This window comes from Schistocerca nitens, chromosome 4 (assembly GCF_023898315.1).
Source record: "Schistocerca nitens isolate TAMUIC-IGC-003100 chromosome 4, iqSchNite1.1, whole genome shotgun sequence".
Taxonomy (NCBI): domain Eukaryota; kingdom Metazoa; phylum Arthropoda; class Insecta; order Orthoptera; family Acrididae; genus Schistocerca; species Schistocerca nitens.
The window spans coordinates 132,541,813-132,568,693 of record NC_064617.1 but is presented as its reverse complement, the minus strand read 5'-3'; the positions used below and the strand labels follow the sequence as shown (position 1 = coordinate 132,568,693).

At 44.1% G+C, this 26,881-nt stretch overlaps 1 long non-coding RNA gene across 1 annotated transcript in view; it reads right to left on the bottom strand.

The window, feature by feature from the left end:
- Window positions 1-26,881, bottom strand: part of LOC126253161 (uncharacterized) — a 236,688-nt gene that overhangs the window by 106,746 nt on the left and 103,061 nt on the right. Inside the window, exon 2 of the long non-coding RNA XR_007545912.1 lies at window positions 10,176-10,322. This is a non-coding gene — a long non-coding RNA (uncharacterized LOC126253161). The remainder of the gene's footprint in view (window positions 1-10,175; window positions 10,323-26,881) is intronic.

Genomic DNA, 26,881 nt, shown 5'->3' with positions numbered 1-26,881 from the left:
AAGAAAGGTAAACGGCAAGCTGCGATTAAGTGGAAAGATACTGGGAAAATGCAGTGTGGCTAAAAGTATTACATAGTAAACGAGTTTTACAGACCACACGTGAATACTGGTCACGTGTGTTAAGACTCGTGTCAGACGGGACTAACACAGGACACCGAGCGCATACAGACCCAGAATACAGTACGTACCAACTGATGTGTTTCTCGACTTTCGTCAGGCGTTCGGTACAGTTCCGCACTGCCGCCTACTGCACAAAATACGAACTTACGGAATGTTACACCGTCTGTATGACCGGATTAAAAAGTTTCTAGCAAACAGGCGGTCAATCTCAACACAGAGAAGACTTCAGACGAAAAGGAACGTCGGGCGTACCCCAGGAGAGTGTTACAGAACAACTTCTTTTCATAATATATGTGGTGTCGTCCCAAGAACGAGGTCCAAAGGCGAGGTTAATATCTTGTGGCGGAACCACAAGTATGCACAAAATGGCTCTGAGCACTATGCGGCTTAACTTCTAGAACTTAGAACTAATTAAACCTAACTAACCTAAGGACAGCACACGCATCCATGCCCGAGGCAGGATTCGAAACTGCGACCGTAGCAGTCGCTCGGCTCCAGACTGTAGCGCCTAGAACCTCACGGCCACTCCGACCGGCCAAGTATGCACAGTCGCTGCTAGACGCAGCGATGTGTGAGAGGCAACTGGCGTAGACACGCCCCCCAGAGTTTCCATACGACACCGCTGGAGCAGGCTTGCTTACGGCAGAGCGGAGTGCCACTCAGCCCGCGTTGCCATCAGCGCCGGAAACCACAGCATCGTGTCTCTGCAGCCAGCAGTAAGAGAGTTGTATTATAAAGATCATGGAGCAAAGTTTATGACAGTAACAAATATACAGTGCGTTAACTGTAAGTTGGCACATATTTATAAATGATAGAGCACAGGAATCAGTCGTCCTTTTTTGCAGGTTTTGTGTAGCAAATCTAGATTTCGGTTAGTGCGCAGCATTGATCAATGCACTAGGCACTAGCAGAAATCTGGATTTGCCAAATAAAACCAGCGGAAAAGGACGACTGATTGCTGAGCACTATCATTTATAAATCAGATCACATTCGCTGAGTGCACCCGCGTTCGTAATGGGAGGTAACCTGATGTTAATTTGCAGATTTCAGAGGGGGAGAAGCAGGGAGCGGAGGAAGCAATCCTGTCCCCCACATACACTGCTCAGCCAAAAGATTATGACCACCTAACTAAAAGCCGGCATGTCCACTTTTGGGAATGACAACAGTGACGACGCGTCGTGGCATGGAAGAAATGAGGTCTTGGTAAGTCGCTAGAGGGTGTTTTCTCCACAACTGCACACATAAAAGTCACCTAATTCTCGCAATTGTTTTGTAGTAAATTCTTATGGGGCCAAACTGCTGAGGTCATCGGTCCGTACGCTTACACACTACTTAATCTAACTTAAACTAACTTACGCTAAAGACACGCACCCATGCCTCAGGGAGGAATCCAACCTCCGACGGGGGGAGCTGCGCTAACCATGGCACGGAGCCTAAGACCGGGCGGCTACCTCGCACGGCTTCTCGTAAATTACGGGGAGAGGGCAGATGAGTCCTGACACCACGTTCAATTACATCTCAGATTTCTTCGATCGTGTTCAGATCTGGGGAGTTGGGGACCCAGCACATCAATTGGAAATAGTCACTGTGTTCCTCGAAGCACTCCATCACACTCCCGGCCTTGTCACATGGCGAACTATCTTGTTGAAAAATGTTACCACTGTCAGGACACATGATCACCATGAAGGGATGTACCTAGTCTGAAACCAGTGTACGATGCTCCTTGACCGTAATGGTGCCGTGCACGATCTCCACTGGACTCATAGATAACCACGTGAAGGTTCCCCAGAACGTAATGGAGCCGCCGCCAGCTTGTCTTCGTCCCGGAGTATAGGCGTCAAGCATCTGTTTCCCTGGAAGACGACGGATTCGCCCCCACCCATCGGTATGATGAAGAAGGTTGTAATGTTATTGCTTTAATTTGCTATGAAAGCGGTGCTGATGGACAATAAAAGCATATATATACACTCCTGGAAATGGAAAAAAGAACACATTGACACCGGTGTGTCAGACCCACCATACTTGCTCCGGACACTGCGAGAGGGCTGTACAAGCAATGATCACACGCACGGCACAGCGGACACACCAGGAACCGCGGTGTTGGCCGTCGAATGGCGCTAGCTGCGCAGCATTTGTGCACCGCCGCCGTCAGTGTCAGCCAGTTTGCCGTGGCATACGGAGCTCCATCGCAGTCTTTAACACTGGTAGCATGCCGCGACAGCGTGGACGTGAACCGTATGTGCAGTTGACGGACTTTGAGCGAGGGCGTATAGTGGGCATGCGGGAGGCCGGGTGGACGTACCGCCGAATTGCTCAACACGTGGGGCGTGAGGTCTCCACAGTACATCGATGTTGTCGCCAGTGGTCGGCGGAAGGTGCACGTGCCCGTCGACCTGGGACCGGACCGCAGCGACGCACGGATGCACGCCAAGACCGTAGGATCCTACGCAGTGCCGTAGGGGACCGCACCGCCACTTCCCAGCAAATTAGGGACACTGTTGCTCCTGGGGTATCGGCGAGGACCATTCGCAACCGTCTCCATGAAGCTGGGCTACGGTCCCGCACACCGTTAGGCCGTCTTCCGCTCACGCCCCAACATCGTGCAGCCCGCCTCCAGTGGTGTCGCGACAGGCGTGAATGGAGGGACGAATGGAGACGTGTCGTCTTCAGCGATGAGAGTCGCTTCTGCCTTGGTGCCAATGATGGTCGTATGCGTGTTTGGCGCCGTGCAGGTGAGCGCCACAATCAGGACTGCATACGACCGAGGCACACAGGGCCAACACCCGGCATCGTGGTGTGGGGAGCGATCTCCTACACTGGCCGTACACCACTGGTGATCGTCGAGGGGACACTGAATAGTGCACGGTACATCCAAACCGTCATCGAACCCATCGTTCTACCATTCCTAGACCGGCAAGGGAACTTGCTGTTCCAACAGGACAATGCACGTCCGCATGTATCCCGTGCCACCCAACGTGCTCTAGAAGGTGTAAGTCAACTACCCTGGCCAGCAACATCTCCGGATCTGTCCCCCATTGAGCATGTTTGGGACTGGATGAAGCGTCGTCTCACGCGGTCTGCACGTCCAGCACGAACACTGGTCCAACTAAGGCGCCAGGTGGCATGGCAAGCCGTTCCACAGGACTACATCCAGCATCTCTACGATCGTCTCCATGGGAGAATAGCAGCCTGCATTGCTGCGAAAGGTGGATATACACTGTACTAGTGCCGACATTGTGCATGCTCTGTTGCCTGTGTCTATGTGCCTGTGGTTCTGTCAGTGTGATCATGTGATGTACCTGACCCCAGGAATGTGTCAATAAAGTTTCCCCTTCCTGGGACAATGAATTCACGGTGTTCTTATTTCAATTTCCAGGAGTATATATATATATATATATATATATATATATATATATATATATATATATATGAGAATTTAAATAAAAAGAAATAAATCAGTTTATATTTGGAAATTTATTTTAACATCGATCATTGAAATTTCAGCATATTAAACTTGAGTCATAACTAAGCTGGTGCCTTATTTAGGACTGTGAAAATGTGAGTTTGTAATCTTACGGAATACATCAAATAGGGAGCCAAGATTGGAAGACTACATACAACACTGCATTCATAAAATAACACACGAAGAACGTTGTAACATATCCAAGGGGAAATTAACCACAACCAACCGATTCAATTTTCACCCAAAGAAGTTACGTTCGTAGCACAATCCTGTCCGTCATGTAATTACCACACACTGGTATACTAAATTCATACTAACTCTCTGTGAAATCTTCCCGAAAAGAATAGCTGAGGGCTACTTTGATGATTACACCACATGCTTCACGTGGTCAACTTGGTTTACACAAAGAGTGTAACTCCACAATAATTTTAATAATTAAAATAAATCAGATCGAAAAGCAATTTACAGAAGAAAAACCTCGAACTGGTTACTATCGTCTTACTATTAACCTGATGGTTCAAACAATTGTATAAGCACGTGGTACTGGTCTCACAAAGTACACCCCACGTGGGTTGAACATAAAGAAAAGTTGCTATATTGAGAAATATTGTCAAGACGAGACGTTATAATCTCACGCAGATTCGCATTTAAGATTGATGAAATTAGAGTTACTGATCAACACGTGGTTCCACTTTACTCACAAAGTAGTGGCAAAGCAACTACCGGAATATATTCTGAACTTCACACTCGAATTACACTGCGTTGCAATTTAAGATAACATTAGATATTTTAGAGCTAAACCTGAAATGAAGGTGATTAAATTTTCAGTTAGGCTGAACTTAAGAAATCCATTGTCCTACGGACTTAGCAGACACGCGCTTAGCCGGAGATCTTACCACTTCAGACGCTCGCCGCGGACGGACTGACCTGGGCTCTTACAAAGGGTGCTTCCCTATACAAAACGGAAGTGACCAGAGAGGCAGCTTCCTATACCAACATGACAAGGGACGGACAGGACCATACTAAGAATAGAAACCACTTTGCTTTTAGAAAGCGTAGCTACCAGTTCCGACGTTGGTCCTACTGTTCTCTAGCAGACGGGCTTGTCTGCTTCCATCCAGCATGCAACTAGAAATACATTTGCTCATTCATCCTCTCACACAGAAGGGAAGGGGGATGATAGTATCTTATCATATACAGTATATGAAAGAAAGCGGATGTAGGTTCCGCATGAGACTGTGTGACATGAATTACATATAAACTGTGTTTTAAAGTGTAGTAGTGTGACGGATCGTTCTTGTTTATGTGTAAACGTAACACGTTTCACTTCTCAGTCTCCTCCCAGATAGTCAGAAACACCACAGTAAATTTAGAAGAGAAATTTATGCCGTAAATGACAACAGATTTAAGAAATTAACATGAAAGGAATCCAACAGAGACCTTTCAAGGTATCGAGATTCATCAGACTATGCAACGCTCTGCCCATTGCGCCAACGTCCAGTACGAATGGTCCCATACGCATTTCAGTCATAGCTGCCGATGTCGTGGTGTTTTTGGCACATGCATGGGTCGTAGGCTTTGGAGGCCCAGCGTTACGAGTGTTCGAGGCAACGTGTGTTGAGATACACTTGTACTCTAACAAGCTTTACTGATATTAGTTCCGCCACAGTCTGGCGCCTGTCTTGTTTTACCAGTCTGCCAAGACTACGAAGTCTGGTACCTGTAATGACGGGTGGTCGCCCAACCCCACGACGTCGACTTGGTTTCACCTTGGTTTCGCCCTATGTTGAAGACAGCACAGCACTCCTTGAATACCCAAGTTGTACAGTTTCTGAAGTTTTCGTGCTGGGCCACCGGGCCCTCACAGTGTGCCCTCAGGCAAACTGAGATATCTTGTGCCTTCCCCATTCTACACCCGAACGGCACGCTCCCTGGTGCTAGATACACCGAGCGTGAGTCTGACTAGCAGTCATTCCTCACCAGGCGTCGCTGCTATCGCCTGGACGGGTTAATATAGATAGTAGGGCAGTGGTCGGAATATTCTGGACGATCAGTGTGTACAGCCACGGGTGAGCAGCTATGCGGTGAGGGTTGGAGGGGAGGGGGGTGGGGGGAACAGGAGACGCCTGGTCCCTGCGATGATGGCAGCAGAAACTGCGCTTCATACTCCCATGAAAGCAGAAATCACTTACGGAAGCAAAAAAAGGAAAGAAACCTTGCTAAATACAGTCAGCAGACAACAATGGTACCTCAAACAAACAGTACTGTGAGCTATCTAATGTTGGCCACAGCCAAAACAAATGATTAGCGGCCGGACCCATCAGACTTCTACCAATTCAGAACTAGAAAGTGGTCTGCCAACTAAAAGTTAAGACACTGTGCATGACATTCCAGCATCAATGGGTTGTTTCAAAGTGAACTGTTTCGTCTTTTTCAGGTTATGATATAACGATTATATCGTTTGTATGTTTTATGGTACGAAATCGCCCTTTTCCAGAAGTAAGAATCCACCACAGTGCCGCCGGTTATTATTTCGTCCAGTACAAGAATATACATAAATGACCTAGTGGACAAGGTTGAAAGTTGTATGAGGCTTTTCGCGGATGACGCTCTTGTATACCGAGAAGTATGACGCTGTTGTATACGGAGAAGTCGGAACACCAGAAAATTGTAGCGAAGACCTGCACAGGATCGGCGCTTGATGCAGAAATTAGCAGCTCACCGCCTCCTAAATAAAAGAAATGTGATACATTGCAGAAATTACTGTATGATTACACGACTGCAGAAGAATCTCTGGAAGCAGTAACCTCAATAAAACATCTAGGAGTGTCCGCCCGTAGTGATTTAAAGTGGAAAGACAAAACTAATCGCAGGTAAGGCAGGTGTCAGAGTGAGATTCATTGGAAGAACCCTCAGGATGTGTAGTCCACCCACAAAAGCAGCTTACGGAACCCTCGTTCGACCAATACTGGAACATTTGTCGTTCGTCATCTGGGATCCCTACTATACAGCATTGATACAAGAAATAGAGAAGATCAAAAGAAGAGCAGCGCATTTCATTACAGTTTCATTTGCTAAGCACGAAAGCCTCAAAGAGCTCAGCAAACATCAGTGGCAGACAGTATAAGAGGGTGGGGTTCTGCATCACGAGGTAGTTCACCGCTGAAGATCCGAAAGCGCAGAGTCCATGAAGAATCTAGCGTTATACTGATTCCTCCTACGCATATCTCGCTAGTAAACTATGAAGGTAAAATCAGAGAGACGCGAGTTCACACAGAGGCTTACCAGTAACCATTCTTTCCGCGAACCAGGTGACAGTAGTGCACGAGGTACCCACCGCAACACGCTGTAAGGTGGCTTTCCGAGTACAGACGTAAATGTAGGAGGGCACTGTGAAGAGTCACAGGCTTATCTGACTGGATACAGAGCGTAACAGACACGTTCAAGAAGCCCTAACTGGCAACCAGTCGAAGAAACACGCTGTACGTCTAGCGAGAATACATTTAGAGAAGTTCAAGTGTCGTATTTCAGGGCAGAAACTAAGAATATTCTTTAGCCGCCTACACATCTACCACATTCATCAGACACAAGGGTATCGTCAGGAGTGCCCACGGGCTCGATGAAATTGGTGACACAACCCCTTGAGCCTCTCATTTGTTGAGATAGGAACTGAGATAGGACGGCTATTATTTTCTATACACATAAATGATCGGGCAGTCAGGATGGGTAACAGTCTGCGATTTTTTGCTGATGAAATTGTGTAGGGCAAGGCGTCGACGTGTACTGTAAGGGCATACAAGACGACAGGCTAAATTTCTAGTAGGTGTGATGAATGGCAGCAAGCTCTATGTGTAGAAACCTGCAAGCAAATGCAACCAATCCCGTAACGCTCGAACACAGTATTAGAATCGTGCTGCCTGACGGAGTCACATCGATTAAATATCTAGGCGTAACGTTGAAAGCGATATGAAATCTGAAAGAACACACAAACATTATAGTAGGGAAAGCGGGTGGTCAGCTTCGGTTTATTGGGAGAACTTTACGATAATATGGTTCATCTGTAAAGAGGACCGGGTACAGTACTCTAGCGGGACCCATTCTTGAGTATTGCTCAAGTATTTGCGATCCCCAGCAGGTCAGACTGAAGGAAGACATCGAAGCGATTCAGAGGTGGGCTGCTAGAATCAATCAACATGTAAGTATTACGGAGGTGATTCGGGAAATCAAATGGGAATCTGTGAAGGCAGAGCGACTTCCTTTCTGAGGAACAGTATTTAGAAGAGTCAGAAACGACATTTGAGGCTGATTGCGGAACAATTCTACTGCCACCTCGACACACACACAAAGATAAGGAAAGAGAAATCAGGGCTCGTACGGAAGCGTAAGCCCTTTCCCGTAGCTCTGTTAGCGAGTGCAGCAGCAAAGGAAATGACTCATAGTGATACAAGGTACCCTCCCCCATGCGCCATACTGTAGTTTGCGGTATACGTATGTTGATATAGATGTGCAGATCACGCAGATAAAATTAGGCAAGTAACAGCTTGCATGGAGGTGTGTAAGCAGTCATCCCTCCCATATTCCATCTATGGGATGGTAAGAAACCTTTAATGAATTGTGCAATAAAATATTCATTATGTATCTCGAGTTGCACAATTGGCCTCCAAGGTCGTCTGATCTCAAGGTATGTCGCATTTGAATAAAGTGGGACGTCACACAGCAACGACAGTGAATGCAGTTACTGCAGACATACCCCAGAAAGTGTGGACGAGTTTGACAGTCGCATGGATGCCACGTTGAAGACTTGTGAAAGGTAAATGAAAACTTTGATCTAAACGTAATTGTAGGTGTATGCATGTGTAAGAGACACTCTTGTAACGTCGGGTGGTAATTTCAAAATACAAGCTTTATAATGTTTTGCGTAAGATGCACCCCAAAGTTTCATATTCACTCATAAAGAAGATACAGTTTTATGAAATCGTATGAACCTTTTTGAAACTTCCCATATTTCTGATTTGCTTCAACATACTGTACAGTGTGGCTTTGTGTTATATGGACAACTTCAATATGACTGAAAACGAAAGAAGATCTCGCATTTCCTGGATTTCACTACATTAGCCTGCCGATATTCTGCTAAACACCTTCAGCTCTCTACGGAAATACGTTGCCGACAGAGCAAGGCTACAAGAACAACTAGTGAAATGCATTTATTTTACAGATAATTAGTTCCATAAAATCTGTCAGTATCGCAGAGAAAATTTGCTGTAGTCGAAGGACCAAAACAACATAATTAATAGCCTTCACAACTGTGTTATCCTGGATAACAGAGCTTTACATCGATTTCAAAACCATCTTCAGTTTGTTTCCTTTTGCCGATGCTCTAGAGCCGTGGACTGTTTGAATGAATTCCACAGTCGTGTTTCCATCTTAAGAATTCACGTAAATGGTGAAACTTGGGAAGTACACTTGCCAAATTAGATTTCAGTTACAGGATGCGAGAAACATAGTTTTTTATGTAATACACTATTCTTTACGAACATATAATTACGAGATGCAAATGTGAGTACGGTCTGCAAAGTAGGAATAGAAGGAGTTCGAAGCCTGTCCGACGATGAATATTAAATCCGAAACATTTGGATATGCTTCTCTCTCATAGAGGTACTTCAGATAATTAGTTAGTTACGCATTCCACGGATCATTTCGCAAGATAGATCGTAATGATGTGGAGCGAATCATTTAAAATTCATATCGCAAATTAATTTATACATATGGTTAAGTATTTCGAACATCCAGACTCGAAATCAGATTAGAAATCAGTTCTTGTGATATTGAGCAATAGGAATTCTTCCCTGCGCAAGTTATTTTGTAATTTATATCAACATTTTTCAGTATGTGGTTATTGCAATGAAAGTGTGCGCGTTTTGAGATGTTGTATGCAATAATTTCACAATTTTATGAGAATTTTCGAAATTTTAAAACGTTTCCATATTAAAAAAAGTTTCCTCTAATCAAATATCAGCAGATCATGTGCATCGATAGTAATAAAATTCACTAAATTTCCCTTACTTATTCTTATTGTCTTTCGGTTATTTGTTATTATTATTATTATTATTACTATTATTATTATTATTGTCATTATTAGTCTCAGTCACACAATACATCTTGCCTCATGTATTGTTTCAGCAGTTGTGAAGGACGTTTTATTGTCAGTTTCATTGAAATAAAATAAAACGATAACAATAATCGTAATGAATCTTTAATGAGAGGTATTTTTCTGGTTGCGGAAGTAATTATCTGATATATTTTCTAGTGTAGGGGAAATCGGATCACTTGTTCGTTCTATGAAATTTGTTGCAAAGATTCGCTATTTTTACCCTGAGTGCACTATGAAATATGAGCAGTTCCGCTGCACTGTTTAGTTGGATACAAGGCTGCCGTTAATTTTGCCTCTCGCGCTGCTTCTTCACACATAGCTGGGATGACCGTCCTGATTGTTTAGAACATCATTCAACAGCTAGACGAGCGAGGTACTTCGGCACTTGGCGACAAGTGACGACACATAATGTTGTTGGATAAACAAGCCGCTGTGACTCACCTGGTGTCGGCGCTGGTGTCGGCGTCCATGTCAGTGTGATGAGGGTCCGGTGAGAGTCCAGGAGCCACTGCGGCCGTCAGCGCCGCTCCACAGGTGCGCGCAGCTCGCCCCTGTCACGCCGACGTCACCTGCGTGACGTCACTACACCTGTGAACCCAGGTAGCGTCGCTCAGCAGCTGGAGGGGACAAAGGCTCTGAGCGCGGCCAGCTTTATAAGCTAAAGGCACCACCGCAGTCTAACAAATGCGGGCGCGACGCTGTCTGCTGCGAAACTTGCCGTCTGACTGTTGGGGCGACACTAGCGCCCCAAGCGGCAAGAAACGCGTTAACGTCATAAGTGCTCTAAGAACAATGTTTGTAATTTGCGATATAGTTAGTACATTAATATTAAGAGGCATGAGCGATTATGAAATAAATGTAAGTAGAGACTACTCATCAATAAAATGACGTCTTGCAATGTATTCGAAGAGAAATATTTTCTGTATGTTTAAATGGCCGTGTTTCGGAGTAGCTATTATACACTAATTGTTATTTGTTTCTGCGTACTTCAACGTCAGTAGGTTTTATACCAAGCGCGTTTCACTTACGTTTACAAAGCATCGTCTGTGATCGTTAGTCAACTAATGTGTACATAACGCTAATGCAATTTGCTGTTTATAAATTAAAAATAGTTTTTGTTTTGGAATTTTTGTACAATTTACTTACGGTGTTGATTGTCATTTTTTTTAACATATCCTGAAACTGAGAGGTTTTTCGATTGTTGTTAGTATATGCGATTTTTCGACTTTTAGAAAACCCGCCTTTTCTTTTCCTGCATTTGTGAGCTTCGCACTTCACTTTCGTAATACTCCTTGAAAGTTAGTTTCGTAGAAATTTCACTGTGGTTTTATCTGTTCTTGACGAAATCGCAGCAAAATTTCTATAGAGGTGCTAGCCTTCATAGGGATATTAAGCGTTCATCATTCTTACAGGCTGTGAAGAACAAGGCATAAAATTTTTAGAAATTATCTTAGAAATACAATATTTTTTAGGGTCCCGTACCTCAGACAGTTAAAACGGGACCCTTAGAGGATCAGTTTGTTCCGGCTGTCTGTCTGACAGCTAAAAACTCCTTTTTTTTTTTCAGGAACGGGTACACATATCAAGTTGCACCTCATGTTACTGGCTAAGAACTACGGTCCCCCGGCAATGTAAAAAACTTAAGTTTGTAAGTCAATGCAATAAAAATAAGAATCAAGTTTTCACAGTACCGACAAAAGCAAAAAAAAAATTATCGAATTGTTATAGCACAAGGAAAAAAAATTCTTTGGCTATTATTCGACTGTGTGTCTGTCCGATCATCTCTTACGACCACTTTCTCTCAGGCTGAAATTTACGTCACGTACTAAGATTTGTGGTACCTCGGGGGTGTAAGAAATTGAATCTTCTAAGTCAATGCAGTGAAAAGATATGGCCATTCGTGTAAGATATTTTGATACTCGCAGACACACAGAGTATCTCCTGCAGACCCAGAATCATACAGTATGGCAAGGAGCAAGATTCCACGGTACAAGAAAATGAAAAAGATCCTGAAAACCGTTTCTTTTGCCATTTGTTATCCGACTTCAAACTTAACATTAAAACGTTGTGAAAGTCTTGGAGTTCACGGGACAGATATCTCGCCTTTATCAATGTCGATAACAGGCAACAATCATCGACATTCTCGATTCCCCTGGTGAATGGACAGTCTGTATACGTAATTAGGTTACTTTAAGGGCGCAAGTCCATCTTGTGCCCGGCCAATTTCTCTTTTTCTTTGTACTGTCCTTTGGTTAATAGTTAGCGTTATTTTACAAGAAAGAAATAAAAAACAAAAGCTCTGTTTCGACCGTTTTTAGAACAGGTCCTCTTCAGATTCAAACTGACATAAGTATTCGAAGCCTACGCACTGCAGATGTACTTTGCACCCGTCCCCTTCACATCTAAACAGACACAGGATGTGGAGGCCCACGCACTCTCGGGGTACTTTTCTGTGAATCACAGAACGTGTCCATTAGCTCAGCGGATACTGGCCCGATGAGTAATGAAGCTCATTCTGGTTTGCGCATAACAGCTGTGTTTAACGTCACAACCCTCGCACCAGATCCACGACGGACCTAGCAATGACCTAAAAAATACTGTTTCAAATCTGCGTGCACGAGCTTAGCAGGCACATTCTGCCACACAAGGCCAAATATGTGAATATACATCCTTGCGAGGGGAAAATTATGGCCCGCAAGTGCAGCCTGTTATCCGTCGAATTAGCATGTTCCAGCCGTTTTCTGTGCATTCTGAGCCAAGGTCGACGGGTGCACAGAAAGATTAACCTGTCCCGCCGCTTTCGCCGCCGCTTGCAGAACCAAGGGCATTGACACTGCGATGAATCACAGTGGAGCCGAGACAGGCTCGTGCAAATGTAATCTACACATATACCGATCAGGCAGAATATTACGACCACCTACCTAATAGCCTGTATGTCTACCTCTGGCTCGGATAACAGCGGCGACGCGTCGTGCCATGGAAGCAATGAGGCCTTTCGCTGGAGGGAGTTGGCACCATATCTGCACACACACACACAAGTCACCTAATTTCCGTCAATTCCGGGGAGGGGCAGATGCGCTCTGATGCCGCGTTCACTCACATCTCAGATGTGTTCGATCGGTTTCGGATCTGGCAAAGTGGGGGACCATCACATCAGACCATCAACTGGAACTGGCGACAGTGTACGATTCTCCTTGCCCTCACACGCTCCACTAGACCCATGGACGCCCACCTGAATGTTCCACAGAACATAATGGAGCCGCTGCCAGCTTGTCTCCGACCGCGGTATAGGTGTCAAGGAGGATTTCCCTAGAAGACGACAGATTCGCGTCTTCCCATCGGCATGGTGAAGAAGGTGTCGAGATTCATACACCGCTCTGTCACCGCGCCAACGTCCGGTGTCGATGGTCACGTGCCAATTTCAGTCGTAGTTGTGGATGTCGTGGTGTTAACATTTGCACACGCGTGAGTCTCGGCTGCGGAGGCTCATCGTTAGAAATGTTCCGTGCATTGTGTGTTCGGACACACTTGTACCCTGTCACGCATTAAAATCTGATATTAGTTCCGCAAAAGCTCGCCGCCTGTCCTTTTCTACCGGTCTGCCCAGCGTACGACTTCCGATATCTGTAATAAATGGCTCTGAGCACTATTGGACTTAACCTCTGAGGTCATCAGTCCCCTAGAACTTAGAACTACTTAAACCTAACTAACCTAAGGACATCAAAAACATCCATGCCCGAGGAAGGATTCGAACCTGCGGCCGTAGCGGTCGCGCGGTTGCAGACTGTAGCGCCTAGAACCGCTCGGCCACCCCGGCCGGCCGGATATCTGTAATGACCTCCGGACGTGATTTCACGTTGCTTTCGCCACGTGTTGAAGGCACTCATCACAGCACTCCTCGAACATCCGACACGTCATACAATTTCCGGCCATCACAATCGGCCCTCGTTCAAACTCACATGAATCAGTTTCCTTCACGTCTATAGTGACAAATCTTTATGCAATCAGACTACCGGTTCGGTCTATAATGACCATCTTCAGAACTATTTTATAAAAACGTTTCCTAAAATACTGGAGCCATAGTGGCATCGTCAAAAGTTAAAATCACCGCCAGCATCGTCAAATATGTGGTTTGATGCAGCTCTCCATGCTACTCTATCCTGTGCAAGCTTCTTCGTCTCCCAGTACCTACTGCAACATACATCCTTTTGAATCTGATTAGTGTGTTCATCTCTTGGTCTCCCTCTACGATTTTTACCCTCCACACAGCCCTCCAATGCTAAATTGGTGATCCCTTGATGCCTCAGAACACGTTCTACCAACCAGTCCCTTGTTCTAGTCAAGTTGTGCCACAAACTTCTCTTCTCCCCAATTCTATTCAATACCTCGTCATTAGTTATGTGATCTATCCATCTAATCTTCAGCATTCTTCTGTAGCATCACATTTCGAAAGCTTCTATTCGCTTCTTGTCTAAACTATTTATCGTCCACGTTTCACTTCCATACATGGCTACACTCCATACAAATACTTTCAGAAACGACTTCCTCACACTTAAATCCATACTCGATGTTAACAAATTTCTCTTCTTCAGAAACGCTTGCCTTGCCATTGCCAGTCTACATTTTACACCCTCTCTTTTTCGACCATGATCAGTTATTTTGTCCCCCAAATAGCAAAACTCATTTACTACTTTTAGCGTCTCATTTCCTAATCTAATTCCCTCAGCATCAACCGATTTCATTCGACAACATTCTATTATCCTCGTTTTGCGTTCGCTGTTGTTCATCTTATATCCTCCTTTCAAAACACTGTCCATTCCATTCAGCTGCTCTTCCAGGTCCTTTGCTGTCTCTGACAGAATGACAATGTCATCTGCGAACCTCAAAGTTTTTATTTCTTCTCCGTGGATTTTAATTCCTACTCCGAATTTTTCTTTTGTTTCATTTACTGCTTGTTCTATGTACAGATTGAATAACATCGGGGATAGGCTACAACCCTGTCTCATTCCCTCTCCAATCACTGCTTCCCTTTCATGCTCCTCGACTGTTATAACTGCCATCTGGTTTCTGTACAAATTGTAAATAGCCTTTCGCTCCCTGTATTTTGCCCCTGCCACCATCAGAATCTGAAAGAGAGTATTCCGATCAACATTCTCAAAACCTTTTTCCAAGTCCACAAATGCTAGAAACGTGGGCTTGACTTTCCTTAATGTACACTCCTGGAAATTGAAATAAGAACACCGTGAATTCATTGTCCCAGGAAGGGGAAACTTTATTGACACATTCCTGGGGTCAGATACATCACATGATCACACTGACAGAACCACAGGCACATAGACACAGGCAACAGAGCATGCACAATGTCGGCACTAGTACAGTGTATATCCACCTTTCGCAGCAATGCACGCTGCTATTCTCCCATGGAGACGATCGTAGAGATGCTGGATGTAGTCCTGTGGAACGGCTTGCCATGCCATTTCCACCTGGCGCCTCAGTTGGACCAGCGTTCGTGCTGGACGTGCAGACCGCGTGAGACGACGCTTCATCCAGTCCCAAACATGCTCAATGGGGGACAGATCCGGAGATCTTGCTGGCCAGGGTAGTTGACTTACACCTTCTAGAGCACGTTGGGTGGCACGGGATACATGCGGACGTGCATTGTCCTGTTGGAACAGCAAGTTCCCTTGCCGGTCTAGGAATGGTAGAACGATGGGTTCGATGACGGTTTGGATGTACCGTGCACTATTCAGTGTCCCCTCGACGATCACCAGTGGTGTACGGCCAGTGTAGGAGATCGCTCCCCACACCATGATGCCGGGTGTTGGCCCTGTGTGCCTCGGTCGTATGCAGTCCTGATTGTGGCGCTCACCTGCACGGCGCCAAACACGCATACGACCATCATTGGCACCAAGGCAGAAGCGACTCTCATCGCTGAAGACGACACGTCTCCATTCGTCCCTCCATTCACGCCTGTCGCGACACCACTGGAGGCGGGCTGCACGATGTTGGGGCGTGAGCGGAAGACGGCCTAACGGTGTGCGGGACCGTAGCCCAGCTTCTTGGAGACGGTTGCGAATGGTCCTCGCCGATACCCCAGGAGCAACAGTGTCCCTAATTTGCTGGGAAGTGGCGGTGCGGTCCCCTACGGCACTGCGTAGGATCCTACGGTCTTGGCGTGCATCCGTGCGTCGCTGCGGTCCGGTCCCAGGTCGACGGGCACGTGCACCTTCCGCCGACCACAGGCGACAACATTGATGTACTGTGGAGACCTCACGCCCCACGTGTTGAGCAATTCGGCGGTACGTCCACCCGGCCTCCCGCATGCCCACTATACGCCCTCGCTCAAAGTCCGTCAACTGCACATACGGTTCACGTCCACGCTGTCGCGGCATGCTACCAGTGTTAAAGACTGCGATGGAGCTCCGTATGCCACGGCAAACTGGCTGACACTGACGGCGGCGGTGCACAAATGCTGCGCAGCTAGCGCCATTCGACGGCCAACACCGCGGTTCCTGGTGTGTCCGCTGTGCCGTGCGTGTGATCATTGCTTGTACAGCCCTCTCGCAGTGTCCGGAGCAAGTATGGTTCGTCTGACACACCGGTGTCAATGTGTCCTTTTTTCCATTTCCAGGAGTGTATTTTCTAAGATAATTCGTAGGGTCAGTATTGCCTCAAATGTTCTAATATTTCTACGGAATCCAAACTGATCTTCCCCGAGGTCGGTTTCTACTAGTTTTTCCATTCGTTTGTAAAGAATTCGTGTTAGTATTTTGCAGTCGTGGCTTATTAAACTGGTAATTCGGTAATTTTCACCTCTGTCAACTCCTGCTTTATTTGGGATTGGAATTATTATATTCTTCTTGAACTCTGAGGGTATTTCGCCTTTCTCATACATCTTGTTCACCTGATGGTAGAATTTTGTCAGGGCTGGCTCTCCCAAGACTATCAGTAGTTCTAATGGAATGTTGTCTACTACCGGGGCCTTGTTTCAACTTAGGTCTTTCAGTGCTCTGCCAAACTCTTTATGCAGTATCGTATCTCCCATTTCATCTTCATCTACATCCTCTTCCATTTCCATAACATTGTCGTCAAGAACATCGCCCTTGTATAGACCCTCTACAATAGTGCACTCAAGAGTCGTCTTGTCAGCAGCACTACTCTTCAAAACAGTTGCGTTTCTTTTAACAGTAGTGTTGCTGATAAGACGACTCTTTTGTACATTATTATTTATATATGTTTGACGATGCTGGCGCTGATTTTGTATTTAACATTTGATGATGCCACTGTGACTCCAGTATATCAGGACATGTTTTTATAAAACAAATCTGAAGATGGTCATTATAGAGCGAAAATGGTAGTGTGATGACATAAAAATTTGTGAGCACACACGTGAAGTGAAGGAAGTGTACTGTCTTTTCGGGTCACTGTTCAATTCGCGACCATATCACAGCTTGTAGAACTCAGATAGATCGCTCGCCTTCGGCACTGTACATACGGACAGCAAGCTCGCTGGTACTACGTCCACTGTGCGCATGTGTGACTATCAGTCACTTCTTGGCAGGTGACTCTGCTATCGCCTGGACAAGTTTATATCGACAGCAGCTCGGTGGTCATAATGGTCTGGCTGATTAGTGTGTTGTGTACTGAAGTCCCCCGTCGCGTTTTTCTGTATGCATGCGAAGGCCGAGCTCAGGAACTACTGTAGGGATGTTGATCTGGTTTTGACTAAAAGATAGAGTGACTCACGAAGAAGGTTTATGTATGTAACTTATTACAGATGCGCCAGGCAAGTCGTCCTACTGTACATACTTAGTGCTACCCGTGTGATTATTAATTAGAGTACCATTCAGTATGCTGTCAGTAATTTTAGATTCCTTCCATTTCTCATTACCACCTGCGATTGTAATGTACTGCGAAGTTTCGGAATATCATTAGCATTACACTGTATTAAATACAGCATCCACCCACATGTTTTTTTAAAATGACTTTATTGTACCGTTACTAGTTTCGGGCCTGAGCCATTCGTCAGACGGTAGCGTTGACTTCTTTGCAGGTTTTACATCTGTGTCCTAAAATGTAATAAAGTTTGTGTGATTGCATAGTTTGAATAGGTTTTACATTTGCGCCCTAAAATATAATAAGGTTTTACTTTTATACATGCTTTACACATTGTAATAACTTCGTGAAAAGCTCTTCTTAATATATTATCAGACAGAGGTTTGATTTTCTTTTACGATCCGTGCTGATCAATGAACTGAACTAAGTACAACTGTACATTTGTTTACATCGGCTGCATATCTGATGTGTCAAAGAAAGTCATATGTGTACAGATATGGCATACTTCTGGAGTTATTGCAAAGATTCTTCTTCGTACTACATATAATTTTATATAGTTATACATTTAATTATTTAGGTTTGAAAGATGCTGGTAATGGCCAATGACGAAATTTTTTCTCTGTCAGATACTTGCTATCTTTATCATTTTAAATTATAGGTGTCGTACGAAATTTTGGAGGTATATTTGGTTTTTTAATTCTAGCTGATGATTCAAGATGCAGTCAGGTTTACCGTGAATGTGGGTGTATATTCTAATTCCTCTAATAAATACATCTGCACTCTTTTCCGGCAGAATGTAACATCTCTAACTTTTCTTCGATGCTTATGTCTATGTTTCTGTGTCGAGCCAAATGAGTATCGAAAATTGATTTATTTGATTTGTTGAACCTGAAAACATCCTTGTGTCAATGGTATCATACACTGAAACTGCTACAAGTTTGGCCAGTGTAATTTTGGGGCACACAGAAAAATTCAGTTTATAAATTCCATACCTGTGGGGTACTCCGTTTTTTAAATTTAAGTCCTCAATAATTTTGGCTCTCATTTTATTACTTGTGGAAAAACAAATTTTGATATTTTTGGCATGGAATAAGTTTGCAGTCTGATATGACACTTTACCAGTGAATGGTATACAAACACATTTCACAGTGTTTTATGGAACTACTTCCGTTAAAGCGCTGTTCGATTTGGACTTATAGCTATCTCTGTAACTCTATTAGTTTTTAATTCTATTGTAAAGTTTAGTGATGGTGTCAGAACTGAACCGTTATTTTGCGCTATTAGTTTGTTTTTAGTTCTTGTAGTTATCTTCAGTGTCCAAAAATATGTTTTCCATTCTGTTGAGCATTGCACTATGATATGCCATTTTGTGTTGCTTGAGGTACCGTTACCAGTTTCATGATCAACAGAAAATTTTATGTTTTGGTGGAGTTTTATGCTGTACTGAAAAGTGTTTAATTTCTTCCACTGTTCCATCAAATAAGATAAATGTGTGAGCAACATAGCGTTTGTAATATAGAATTTTTCTCTGCATTGTCATATTGGGATTGAAAAACGGTGTTTCTAAATGATTTATGTAAGCGTTGGCTAGCAGGCTAGGCAGCTGTCCACTGCAAGACGCTCTTCCTCTTTATCAAATTTGTTGTTAAAGCTGAAGTGGTTATGTTGTAGCACTAAGGTTAGAAGTTCAACCGGCACTTAAATTCCATGTAGACTGATCTTTTTATATTTAGTAAGGTTGTTTTAATTTCTGAGATAGTTTCTTTTACTGGTATATTTGTATATAAGTTAACTATATCGAAAGATGCGAATCTGGCTATGCCGGAGATGAGAATATCTTTGAACCTTCCTGTAAGCTCATCACTATTGTTTACAAAAAAAATATCTTAAATGTAAAGGCATTGGTGAGGAACTAATTAAGTTTTTTTACTGATTTTGTAGAAATCAGGCACAGAACTAGTTACAGTACAATAAAATCATTTCAAAGAAAACTTGTGACTGGTTGCAGTGTAATTTGCGGAAACAGCTGCAATGTTCTCTAACCAAAATGAACAAAATAAAACCGTTAGAATGTCTGGTGGCATACTCAGATTCACATAAAAGTTGCTATTTTGAATCCTCGCAAACAGCAAGACGTCTGAGATTATATATTTCTCGTATAATCATTTGTTAGAAGATTATATAAACGTTTGTGGGAGTATCTGCAGTGTTATCTGTACCTTCTATACCCTCTTCGTCTAATAATAACAGGTATTAGGCCTGTTATTTGTTTTATGTAATAGCCTAAATTAGCGCCATCCGTAGACGAGTGTGAGAACACCTTACATCGGTAACGGATAACAAAATAAATTTGATAACATAAAGAGTGCGTGGCTGCAGCAGTTTCTTTCTGAATAACCTTCTGCTTAAAGCAGTGATATTCAACAAACAAAGTAAATGAAATTTTCTGAGGGGTGTACACAAAACGTTTTGATTACGGTTTAGTCACCATTCTTAAATATTTAAAAAATAATAATATCTATTTTCACTGTTTAGTTTCTAATATGTTAATACATATATGTTAATACATGCATCATCATCAGCCACTAGAAATTCAGCTGTACCTCAGCGCTCATTTTCGGTACACTCTCGAGAGAATTCAAGACCAGTCATATCAAATGCAAGATTTTACCGAGAGAACTCAGAATTTTCGCTCTGGTTCCATTTACCGCTGTTGTCTTTGCTCGCATGCAATGAAACAAACCAGGCCTAAGCAAAAGAAATAAGGTGCAGTGTTCATAATGTTATACGGTATATAAAGTAAGTTGTTTCCATTGCAACTAGCGTCTTTTCTGGCTTAGTTTTTAGTTTTTGTTTTGACAGAAATCATGAACCTACTTAAGTACCTACTCTTCCTTTGCTGTCTCCTAAGTTTCCACCGTTCGCTCACCATTTCTTCCTAATCTCTTTTTTTAAACCGGCTATACAGTTTAAACCGACTATACAGTTCTGCATCTGACAGACTCAGGATCTAATCCCAGAGAGCCTATGGATTGGATTAATTTCAGATGGAGCATCGTTTATGTTTTAGATTTGACACTCGAAAGTCCTAACGTTTTATTAGAGAAGTTTTGTGTTACAGTACATGTTTGGTTTAGACACTTCTTACGTATAATAATTTCAAAGATTACTCTAAGATGTTTAAATAATTCACACCATACCACGACAAATGCCTGGGAAACAACTACTATAGGTGTTCCCCATTGTTGCAATAAAAAAAGGTCACTCAGTTTTGTATAGCAGGAGACATTCCAACGGCAACTAATCTTCTATGACAAATTAACGAGGTAAAAGGTTGTAAGCTACTTGATGTGTATTGATGAAACCTTTAAGTGGAGAAATCATGTAATAAGAGCCACATAAACATATTGTTTTAAGAAACGTGTGCAACTACGGGCAGTTAACAAGTTCCAAATCACAACTTGGAGCTGAGTACGATCTATAGGACACGTAACTAGTTCACAAATTAAGTGTGAAGAACATCTGCATTAGTGTTTCTTTTAGCACAGGTGTATTTATCTCACGGTTTCTACAAAACAGGGAGGTAAAATGAATGACATTTAAAATTTTTCTTGAATGTACAATATTAATTTCCTCTAACCAAATAATCATAAAAACTTATCCAAAAAGAAACTTCACCCTGGTACTTATAAGTGGCGAAACAGTGTGGTAGGTGGGTATCAGTCTTGCTAAATGCCGTGCAAGGAATTCGGGAATTATAATCCTGAAGTGTGTAACTTTAAGCAGCAGCTCTAGTCATATAAACACTGGAAGGAACTGTAGTACGATACAAAAGGAAGCAGAAAGCTGAAAATTTCCCTGCACTCATCATAAAATCTTAGCGCAGACATGTAAATAGAGCTTTACACTCATGATAACCTGGTATTGGCATAGAAAGACGTCTAACAAAACACTGTAACTTTATTCCCATCCTGGAGTGTGATGGGTGAGAAAATATTGATCCCCTCCTTGGGTATAAGTCAATGGATCAAGAGACAATATGGTTACTACAGCAGCTGCGTGTAGTTGCTATAGAAATAAAAATGTATTGGGGATATTAACATATCAACAAACTGAGATCTAGATTAATCATGCTTCATTTAACATCAATATAACAGAAAATGTCCAGCGATGCCGTTCAGAAAAATGTAGCTCAACTGCGCCCCTGAAGAACGACGAGCAGTACAAAAAGTTATATGCTTGCGGTTTGTTCGTACCTTTCAAGATGTAGACCAACACGAAGAACGGCAGCAGTTGCATTCATCGGTAACTTTCGGTTACAGCGTATGTGAAAGTGGGGAAGGGTCGATTGTCCCTAACTGAACTTTGCGCAAGTACTGGACTCTCAATGTGCCGTTGCTATCGTAAAAAATGTTGTCGATATTTTACAGCAAAATGTAGCAGGAACAGTGAACAAAATGCTCGGAAGATCTAATGAGAGAGATGCGAGGATTTTCTGGAGCTTTGAAGTCTTTTTCACGGCAGTTAGGACACAGAAATGAATGCCTATGTTTTTAGTTTCTTTCTTCGTTAAATAACATCATTAGAAGCGCTCAAATATATGCTTGAATAGGTCGTAACATTCTGGTCGCTGAACAAAAGGAACTTATCATTCACAGAACAGAATGAAAGTGTGGGCAGTTGTTTGCTTACACCATCAACTGTTTACATAGCTAGTGTTAGCACACGTGTCGCACCACATGGTTAAGTGCTGGAAGGTACTTATGTGCAGTGTTACTGAAACTAGCTCCGCATGGCTCTGCTATAAAAGGTCCATATAAAGGGCTCCCGAACTGCGCCATAAAACATGAAGTCGAAAACGAGGATACTAATGTCTTCTGGCCGTCGAAGTAACATCCTTCCACAGTTATACACATTTCACTACACACAGGCAATATTTAACGTAGCTATTAAGATAACACTCTTACTGAGTCGTAAGTACCTGTTAAGTAAATAAAAAGTTTGACGCTAATCCCTATTAGATTTCTAATAGGTTGTGCTTTACTAAAAGAAAAGCAGGCTTTCACCATTAACCTCACTGTACTTTAAGAGTTTCGTTGCGGTTCATTATGAGGGATTGATGCTGGCCACAAGGAACAGTCCTATACCCAGCATTTGTGCTGAGGCTGGTGAACTACCACTCAATGTCAGGCGGAAACTCATCATGGTGCCGCCAGATCGTTCCTTACCGCAATCTCCATCATACTGTTACTCACTCAGCCTTGGAACAACAGTTTAATAATTATCCCAGAGCAGTCTCCTAAGGAGACAACAATACTTTGCAGGAAATACGAGCGGCGTTAAAGTAGATAAAGAGTACAAAAGCACCAGGACCCGATGATATTAATACAAAACTCATCAGATGTAGAGAATTAATGTTAGAACTGGGGTTACTGCGTTTGATAAATGGATGTTGGAAATTGAATATGATACCTGATTCCTGGAGAGTGGCAGAAGTAATATCAATCTACAAAAAAGGAGTAAGAAATACACTCCTGGAAATTGAAATAAGAACACCGTGAATTCATTGTCCCAGGAAGGGGAAACTTTATTGACACATTCCTGGGGTCAGATACATCACATGATCACACTGACAGAACCACAGGCACATAGACACAGGCAACAGAGCATGCACAATGTCGGCACTAGTACAGTGTATATCCACCTTTCGCAGCAATGCAGGCTGCTATTCTCCCATGGAGACGATCGTAGAGATGCTGGATGTAGTCCTGTGGAACGGCTTGCCATGCCATTTCCACCTGGCGCGTCAGTTGGACCAGCGTTCGTGCTGGACGTGCAGACCGCGTGAGACGACGCTTCATCCAGTCCCAAACATGCTCAGTGGGGGACAGATCCGGAGATCTTGCTGGCCAGGGTAGTTGACTTACACCTTCTAGAGCACGTTGGGTGGCACGGGATACATGCGGACGTGCATTGTCCTGTTGGAACAGCAAGTTCCCTTGCCGGTCTAGGAATGGTAGAACGATGGGTTCGATGACGGTTTGGATGTACCGTGCACTATTCAGTGTCCCCTCGACGATCACCAGTGGTGTACGGCCAGTGTAGGAGATCGCTCCCCACACCATGATGCCGGGTGTTGGCCCTGTGTGCCTCGGTCGTATGCAGTCCTGATTGTGGCGCTCACCTGCACGGCGCCAAACACGCATACGACCATCATTGGCACCAAGGCAGAAGCGACTCTCATCGCTGAAGACGACACGTCTCCATTCGTCCCTCCATTCACGCCTGTCGCGACACCACTGGAGGCGGGCTGCACGATGTTGGGGCGTGAGCGGAAGACGGCCTAACGGTGTGCGGGACCGTAGCCCAGCTTCATGGAGACGGTTGCGAATGGTCCTCGCCGATACCCCAGGAGCAACAGTGTCCCTAATTTGCTGGGAAGTGGCGGTGCGGTCCCCTACGGCACTGCGTAGGATCCTACGGTCTTGGCGTGCATCCGTGCGTCGCTACGGTCCGGTCCCAGGTCGACGGGCACGTGCACCTTCCGCCGACCACTGGCGACAACATCGATGTACTGTGGAGACCTCACGCCCCACGTGTTGAGCAATTCGGCGGTACGTCCACCCGGCCTCCCGCATGCCCACTATACGCCCTCGCTCAAAGTCCGTCAACTGCACATACGGTTCACGTCCACGCTGTCGCGACATGCTACCAGTGTTAAAGACTGCGATGGAGCTCCGTATGCCACGGCAAACTGGCTGACACTGACGGCGGCGGTGCACAAATGCTGCGCAGCTAGCGCCATTCGACGGCCAACACCGCGGTTCCTGGTGTGTCCGCTGTGCCGTGCGTGTGATCATTACTTGTACAGCCCTCTCGCAGTGTCCGGAGCAAGTATGGTGGGCCTGACACACCGGTGTCAATGTGTTCTTTTTTCCATTTCCAGGAGTGTACTTGTTGAAGCTAGAGAGGAATAAGTCTGTTGAACACTGGGTATGTAATATGTACACGAATAATCAATAACAGATTGGAAAGAATAGCTGACACCCTGTTATTGGATGAACAAAATGGTTTTAGAAATGGACGATCACGCATTGACAGTACTACAATAATGCGGCAGATAATTGGAAAGAGACGAGAACATAATAAGGAAACTCATATTGCTTTTGTAGATTAAGAAAAAGCCTTCGACAGAGCCAATACGTATAAGCTGTGGAATATAATGGAAATGCGAGGTTATCCGAAACATTTAATACAAGTGAGAAAAGGTTTGCATTTTGGTAACGAATTTTTAACTAATACAGGGAAAGAGAGAAAAAGACCAACAGCATTTAACAGAGGACTACGGCTAGGGTGTAGTCTCTCATCCACTTTATTTAATACATGTATTGACAGCTTTCTTAGCCAGTGGAAACAAAAAGTTATCCCAGTAATAAAATTAATTCCTAGAAACATACATTTAAATACTGTACTCCTTGTTGATGGCCAAATAAATTTACAAAAGGCGGAGGATGATTTACAGTTTGCTCTATACCGTTTGGACTTAATAGATAAACTTGACAATATCGGGAAATAAAATCAAAGTTACGTCTTTTAAAGGAAAACACGCAGTAAATTCTTAGATAGTGCTTAATGGAAAATCATTTGAACAGGTATCTCACTTCCAGCTATTAGGATGTGCTATAAGTTAAGAACATGATATGACATTTCCAATAAGTTAAATAAGTTTCAAATGGTACGTGGTACTATATATAGTACATTAGCCAATAGAGCAAAGAAATATACGAATACAGAACTCTACAAAGTAATGGCAACTCCTTTGTTTATATACGGAGGTGAGAAATGGACAATAACTAAGAAAGACCAAAGAACGAACCTAACTATCCTAAGGACATCACACACATCCATGCCCGAGGCAGGATTCGAACCTGCGACCGTAGCGGTCTCACGGTGCCAGACTGCAGCGCCTAGAATCGCTCGGCCACTTCAGCCGGCTGGGCAGTGTATTGGCGGAGCTATCATTTTTACTCAGGTGATTCGTGTGAAAAGGTTTGCGAAGTTATTAAGGCTGCACGAAGGAAATTAAATGACTTTGAACGCGGAATGCTAGTTGGAGCTAGAAGCATGGGACCTGTAATTGCGGTAATCGTTAGGGAATTCAATGTTACGAGATCCAAAGCGTCGACAGTGCGCGGTTCTAGGCGCTGCAGTCTGGCACCGTGAGACCGCTATGGTCGCAGGTTCGAATCCTGCCTCGGGCATGGATGTGTGTGATGTCCTTAGGTTAGTTAGGTTTAACTAGTTCTAAGTTCTAGGGGACTAATGACCTGAGAAGCTGAGTCCCATAGTGCTCAGAGCCATTCCAATGCACTGCCCTTTTATACCTTGTGTCGAGATTGTGCCGCGATCTGCATGAGCGCTCGCTGCTGTCCCATGACTTTCTTCACCTCAGTGTAGACCTTTGACTGTCGAATAATGTTCGTGACACCGGTAGAGGAATTTCCGATTTGACGATTGCCTTATAAGGTTTCATCTACTGCCTGCATTAGAGGTAACAGCTGAGCAGTAGGTGATTTTCGAGTAGATGTGCCAATTCTGAAGGATAAGTTTCGCAATATGGAGATTCTGTAGAGATGTAGGGCTACAGGTTAAAAGCTGTGTCTATTTCGTATTTGTATTGTTGACGGTGTATGCAACTGTGAAAGTTTTAATTCTGAACACAGTGTTATTTTAGGAATGAATGATTGATCCCTTGCAAAGTTTGGTCTTCACGTCATCTGAGAAGCTCCTCAGAATCGGTTACCGTAGTTGGATAGTACGCATAAAGTAGACAACCAAAGTAAAGTTTCCCTTCCTTGGTATTACTCTTCGGGAATTTGTCAACTTTTTCATTGTACGTGATTCCTGAATGTCCTTTGACCCTGAGAGTTTGCACGTACCCTTATATTTTTCTGTACGGTGACAGATTAACTCCTGTACGACAGAGAGATAATAGCTGGTTTTCTGAAGTTTAGGACACGAACTGTGCTGAGCTGCTCAGTGGAAGAACGCGGCACACTAGAGGCAGCTGAGGCATGGCGAGAAGCGCCAACAGGCCATTAGGAATTAGCGGCGGGCGTGTTTGCGCGCCGTGACGCGAGCTGCTCATTTATCACGGCGTGTTCGAGTCTCAGCCAGACGTGAGATCGCGCCGGGCGGCAAAACCCCAGACAAGCCGTTCGCTTCCATTCCATTTCCTCTAAATTACTTGTCAGCCACTGCTGCGGGTTTTACAAGTGCTGTTACTCTGTCTCTTGTCCTCACAATGACAA